Genomic DNA, 6,798 nt, shown 5'->3' on the forward strand with positions numbered 1-6,798 from the left:
ACTTCCTACCAGGGGTCAATCCTGTAGCCTCCTCTCCTCCTATCTTCAATTGCTTTGTTATCATTGCGGCATCAATTGTAGGGTGCAATTTAGTTGGTGTCGCATTATCAGTAACATCTACACCAGCTTTCTGACAAAGCAGCTGAATAAAGGAACAGTGACCCAAAGCAGCAGAGTCACTGTCAGAGTGAGCCATATCATAAATGCTGTCCTGAAGAAGAATAGGAAGTTCCACCTTCGCCTTGGTCATGATAGTGTGAATCAGGACAGCTCTCTTCAGGATGACCTCTGCCTGGTTGGAAGAGGGCATGACATTTGAGATTACAAAGTGAAACCAGACTCTAGCCTCACCATTTAAATGCCTCAACCAAAGCAACTTAGGAGCAACCTTATCCTTGGTTAACTCCCAAGTTTCACCAGGTTTGGCTATAGTCTGCAAAATTGGCTCAGCTGCCCCCATCTTGGTCTAGGTTTCACAGTCTGGGTCACTTCTCCTTGGTGAAATTTCAATTTTCTGCCAGTTCTTCCTGAACTCACAACTGACATTATTGATATAGTCACAGAACCGTATCTTCAGTAGCTTTTGGATGGTGTGAGCATCGTACTTCACTTTCTTTCCCCTCACCCAGCTAGTGAAGGTCCTCTTGCCTCCTTGATCTCCATTAAACGCATTAGCAAAGAATTCCCTTGCTATGTTAAGGCTGCTATCACCCAATATTTTTCCAAAAGTTGCCCAATCCCTGGTCTTCAGCTGAGACTGAAACTGAGGATATTCATCCTTTTCTAGAACGAATTTTCTTTCTCTCACAAATGGCCTCTTGGAAGCCTTGTCAGTATAACGTTTCTCATGTTCCTCACTCTTCCAAAAGTGAGCATCAAATTGTGGGGTAGGCTCAGCCTCAATATCTCCTCCTTGATTCACTCGGGCTCGCTTTTTATATCTCTTCTTCCCCTGTGTAGAGGGAGCTGGTTGAGAAGAAGAAGACATTGTGCCTGAAATGGGAGTGGATGAGATGCGATGAAAGAGTGTAGCAAGAACTCAAGATGCAGGGAGAGAGAGAGAGATGGAGACGTAACAAGAACTCAGAAATACTGTGAATGAAAGAAGTGAGAGGGAAACCGTGTTTTATGAATAAGTGACGGGGCGCTAAAACGTTGGCTGACCAGCGCTTTAGCGTCCTTGTCCAGAGAAAAATGCACACTTTGTGCAGCACAGCGCTAAAACGGTCAGAATTAGCGCTTTAGCGCGGTTGGCCAGAGTGCATGTATTGGTGGTGTTGGTAAACGCTGAAACGCTCATAGTGAACGTCTTAGCGCGTACAACCAGAGAGTTTCATAATGATGCAACTCTTGGGACGCTAAAACGGTAAGAATTAACGTTTTAGCGCCCAGCACATAGCAAAATTTTTTCTTTGATTTTTCAAAAAATTTCCCACTTTACTTCTTCATCTTATGGATATGGTATGAACATGGAATTACATACCTAGTACAGTGGGTTGCCTCCCACTCAGCGCTTGTTTAACGTCACGAGCCTGACGGGTATGATCTATTTTACCTCCAATAGAGCAACTGTCATTAGTTGCCTATCCACAGTACGTCCAACATATAACTTCAATCGTTGACCATTGACTGTAAAACTTCTGTCCGAATCCAAAGAACTGATTTCTACAGCCCCATATGGTTTCATTTCTTTTACCACAAACGGTCCAGATCATCTAGATTTTAACTTCCCTGGAAACAGCTTCAACCTGGAATTGAAAAGAAGTACTTGATCCCCCAACTTGAAGTCTCTAGGTGTGATCTTCCTATCATGCCATAGCTTTGTCTTTTCCTTATACAAACTAGCACTTTCATAAGCAGACAAACGGAACTCATCCAATTCATCCAGCTGTAATAATCTTTTCTGTCCCGCTGCTTTGGAATCAAAATTCAGATACCTCACAGCCCACAAAGCCTTGTGCTCCAATCCAACTGGCAAATGGCATGCTTTTCCAAACAGCAATTGAAATGGAGACATCCCAATAGGAGTTTTGAAAGCGGTCCTATACGCCCATAAAGTGTCATCAAGTTTCTTGGACCACTGGTTCCTAGCATTTCCAACAGTCTTCTCCAATATTCTCTTCAATTCCCTGTTGGAAATCTCAACCTGACCACAAGTCTGTGGGTGGTATGGAGTGCTTATTTTGCGCCTCACTCCATACTTAGCCAAGACATACTCCACCATCCTATTATCAAAATGAGTGCCCCCATCACTAATGATAGCTCTAGGGACTCCAAATCTTGAAAATATATGCTTTCTCAGAAAAGCAATCACAACTCTGGAATCATTGGTTGTTGTAGCTATGGCCTCAACCCATTTGGACACATAATCAACATCCACCAATATGTACTTGTTAGAGTAGGAAGAAGGGAAAGGTCCCATAAAATCCATACCCCAAACATCAAAGATCTCCACTTCCTGGATATTGTTCAATGGCATCTCATGTCGCCTAGAAATATTCCCAGTTCTCTGACAGTTGTCACATGCCTCCACAAACTTCTTTGCATCATTGTATAAGGTGGGCCAGTAGAAGCCACTCAACAAGACTTTTGCTACAGTTCTCTCACCTGCAAAATGTCCACCATATGCAGAACCATGACAATGCCACAACACATCCTTCTGTTCTTCCTCTGGAATACACCGTCTGATCACACTATCTGAACATCTATAGAAAAGATATGGCTCATCCCAAATGTATCTCTTAACATCATGCAGAAATTTCTTCCTTTGTTGCCATGTGAAATCCTTAGGCATCAATCCAGCAGCTTTATAGTTGGCGAAATCAGCAAACCATGGTGGGGTACTGATAGATAAGACTTTTTCCCTAACCATCTCTGTGACATCACATATTGCCAAAACATGTTCATCAGGAAACTCTTCTCTGATCACTACTTCTGGTCCTTCTTGAAGCTCTTTTTCTGTAATCCTGGATAAGTGATCAGCCACCAAGTTTTCAACTCCCTTTTTGTCCTTGATCTCTACCTCAAACTCTTGCAACAGTAACATCTAGCGGAGCAACCTGGTTTTAGCATCCTTCTTGCTTAACAAATACTTTAAAGCTGCATGGTCAGTGTAAACAATAACTTTTGATCCTAACAGATATGGCCTGAATTTGTCAAATGCATACACAATTGCCAGCAATTCTTTTTCTGTAGTAGCATAATTCTTTTGTGCATCATTTAAGATCTTACTGGCATAGTAAATGACATGTAACAATTTATTCACTCTTTGGCCTAGTACCACTCCTACAGCATAGTCACTGGCATCACACATTAATTCAAATGGTAATGAGAAATCAGGTGCCATCATGATAGGTGCAGTGGTCAACTTTTCTTTTAAAATATGAAATGCGTGCAGACATTCATCATCAAACAGGAACTCTTGGTCCTTGACCAATAACTTGCATAAGGGCTTGGTAATTTTTGAAAAATCTTTTATGAACCGCCTATAAAATCCTGCATGACCAAGAAAACTCCTCACACCCTTAACATTAACAGGTGGAGGAAGTTTTTCTATCACGGAAATTTTTGCCCTATCCACTTCAATTCCATTCCTAGACACCTTGTGTCCAAGAACTATACCTTCGGTCACCATAAAGTGACATTTCTCCCAGTTCAAAACCAAATTACAGTCTTGACATCTTTTTAAGACAGAATCTAAGTTTTTCAGACATACATTAAAATCAGACCCAAATACAGAAAAATCATCCATAAATATTTCTATACATTCCTCTACCATATCAGAGAAAATGGAAAGCATGCACCTTTGGAAAGTGGCAGGAGCATTGCATAGACCAAAAGGCATCCTCCGATATGCGAAAATTCCATATGGACATGTAAAAGCAGTCTTCTCCTGATCCTCTGGTGCCACAGCTATCTGATTGTACCCTGAATAACCATCCAAGAAGCAATAGAAAGCATGTCCTGCCAACTTCTCTAGCATCTGATCCAAGAAAGGAAGTGGAAAATGATCCTTCCTGGTTGCCTTATTCAGCCTCTGGTAAGCAATGCACATTCTCCAGCCGATGATTGTCCTTGTGGGAATCAGTTCATTATTCTCATTTTTCACCACAGTCATCCCCCCATTTTTGGGCACTGTCTGCACAGGACTTACCCAAGCACTGTCTGAAATAGGGTAAATCATCCCAGCATCAAGCAACTTCACAACCTCCTTTCTCACTACCTCCTTCATAGTGGGGTTGAGTCTCCTCTGTGGTTGCCTTACTGGTTTGACATCTTCTTCCATCAATATTTTATGGGTGCAGAAGGAAGGATTGATACCCTTGAGATCAGAAAATTGCCAACCAATTGCCAGCTTATTCTTCTTAAGTACTTAATCAACTTTCCTTCTTCCTCATCAGACAACATTGCATTAATGATTGCTGGATATGTTTGATCATCCCCAAGGAACACATACTTCAAATGTGAAGGTAATTCTTTAAGTTCTACCTTAGGTGCTCCTTTTGGAATGTCATCAATCTTCTTCTCAAGCTCTTCCACTTCTGGCTCTTCTTGGTAATCTTCTGTACCTGTCTCTTCTTCTGATCTTTCTTCCTCAACTGGGAATTCTTCTTCTTTATTCACTTCTTCCACAACCTTCTGTATCACATCCAATCTAAAATAATCCCCCACATCAACAGGGTGCTTGATAGTTTCAAATACATCAATTGTGACTGTTTCCTCATCCACCCTTAGCAACAACTTTCCTTGTTCAACATCTATCAAAAATCTTGCAGTTGCTAAAAAGGGTCTTCCTAACAATAGAGGACTTTCTGTATCCTCTTCCTCCATGTCAAGAATCACAAAATCCACTGAAAAAATAAACTTGTCTACCTTGACCAAGACATCTTCAACCACACCTTCAGGCCTCTTGATAGATCTATCTGCAAGATGCAGAATAAGATTGGTTTCCTTCAAGGTGTTGATTCCCAAAGCTCTACATACTGTCAATGGCATCAAGTTTATACTAGCTCCCAAATCGCACAATGCCTTTCCCACCTCCACATCTTCTATAGAAATAGAGATACTGAAGCTTCCAGGATCTTTCATTTTTGTTGGAAGCTTCTTCTGGATTAGGGCACTACACTCTGCTGTTAGGGCCACTGTCTCACCATCAGTTAATTTCCTCTTCTTAGTAAGAAGATCCTTCATGAACTTCGCATAGTGAGGCATATTTTCTAGTGCTTCAGAAAATGGTATGTTAATTTGTAAATTTTTGAAGATATCCAGAAATCTTGCATAATGTTGTTTCTGAATCTCTTGCTTCAACCTTTGAGGGTAGGGAACTTTAGCATAGGGAGATAAAATAACTGGCTGTTCTTTCTTGTCAGCCATCTTCTTCTTTTCCCACTTCATCATCTTTTGTGGGGAAGCATTTTTACCAACTTCTACCTCTCCTTCATTCTTATTGTTCTTCCTTTCCTCTTCTTTCTCAATTCCAACTATAACATCTCTAACAACTACTTCCTTCTCACTTTTCTCATTTCTCATCTTCTCTACTTCATCATCAGAGACTACATCTTCAACCATAACATCTTCTTCATTCTTTTTATTTTCCACATTCTTTTTCACTGGTTGAAGTACCAACCCACTTCTTGTCATAATTGCTTTACAGTGCTCCTTAGGATTCACTAATGTATCACCTGGAAATTTACCTTGTGGTCTCTCTGATATCTGTCTTGATAATTGACCAATCTGGGTCTCCAAATTTCTGATTGATGCTTCCTGGTTTCTGAAAGAAGTTCTGGTCTCTTGCATGAATGCAGTTGTCTCTTCCCTGAATGAATTAGACCCCTGGATATAATCCTGAGTTGTCTTAGATAAATGAGCAAACTCTTTATCCCATGCAGCAGGATCACTTGACTGCTCCTTCATATGTGGTGGTGGAGGATGTAATGGTGGGTTCAATTGATGGTTAGAACTATAACTGAATCCTGGGTGTTGATTCTTGTTCTTCCATGGTTGATTGTTGTAGTTCCTTTGATTATTCTGATCATACCACACTCCATTCACCTCTGCTTGTTCTGGTGATCCCCCATAATCACACTCCTCTGTCACATGGCCTTTTCCACAGATAGCACATACACTCTTGGTTTCCACAGAAGCTACCTTTTGTGAAGAGAGTTGCTTAATAAGGGTATCCAACTGCTGTTGCTGTTGTCTCTGTGTCTGCATCAGTTGATCATTCCTTGCCAACAGAGCATCATACCCATCCAACCTGATGATTCCTGTCCTTCTGTCAGCCACTGGGGCATTATCAAATTCCTGAGATGCCAATTACTCAAAGATATCCAAGGCTTCTTGAGGAGTCTTGGTAGTCAATGATCCACCAGCAGTGGCATGCACCAAGGTTCTAGTGTTAGTGGTCATTCCTTGCAGGAAGATTGCTGCTTGTTGCCATGCCTCAATTCCATGCTGTGGACATTTCCTCAACAAAGTCTTGAATCTCTCCCAAGCCTCATAAATGGATTCTGACTCTTTCTGCTTAAAGCTTGTAATCTCATCCTTCAGTTTAGCCCTCTTGGATGCTGAGAAAAACCTCTGCAAGAACTTGGTTTGCAGATCATCCCAAGTTGTTATACTTCCTTGTGGCAATGATTGCAGCCATCTCCTTGCATCATCCGTCAGTGAATGAGTGAATAGTCTCAACAAAATTGCATCTCTTGTGACACCATTTATCTTCACAGTATCACTCAACAGCAGAAAGTTCTCTATGTGCAAGTAAGGGTCCTCTGCACTGGTTCCAGCAAACTGATCCTT

General features: G+C 41.3%; 1 non-coding gene across 1 annotated transcript; it reads left to right on the forward strand.

Annotated features, from left to right (window-relative positions):
* Window positions 1–6,445: 6,445 nt before the first annotated feature.
* Window positions 6,446–6,552, forward strand: LOC133317601 (small nucleolar RNA R71). Its single transcript, XR_009752345.1, has one exon. It is a non-coding gene; the product is annotated as a small nucleolar RNA R71 (small nucleolar RNA).
* The last annotated feature ends 246 nt before the right edge of the window (window positions 6,553–6,798 follow it).

Source organism: Gastrolobium bilobum, unplaced genomic scaffold (assembly GCF_033153095.1).
Source record: "Gastrolobium bilobum isolate Gb01-03AN ecotype WA unplaced genomic scaffold, APGP_CSIRO_Gbil_v1 utg58652, whole genome shotgun sequence".
NCBI classification, from domain to species: domain Eukaryota; kingdom Viridiplantae; phylum Streptophyta; class Magnoliopsida; order Fabales; family Fabaceae; genus Gastrolobium; species Gastrolobium bilobum.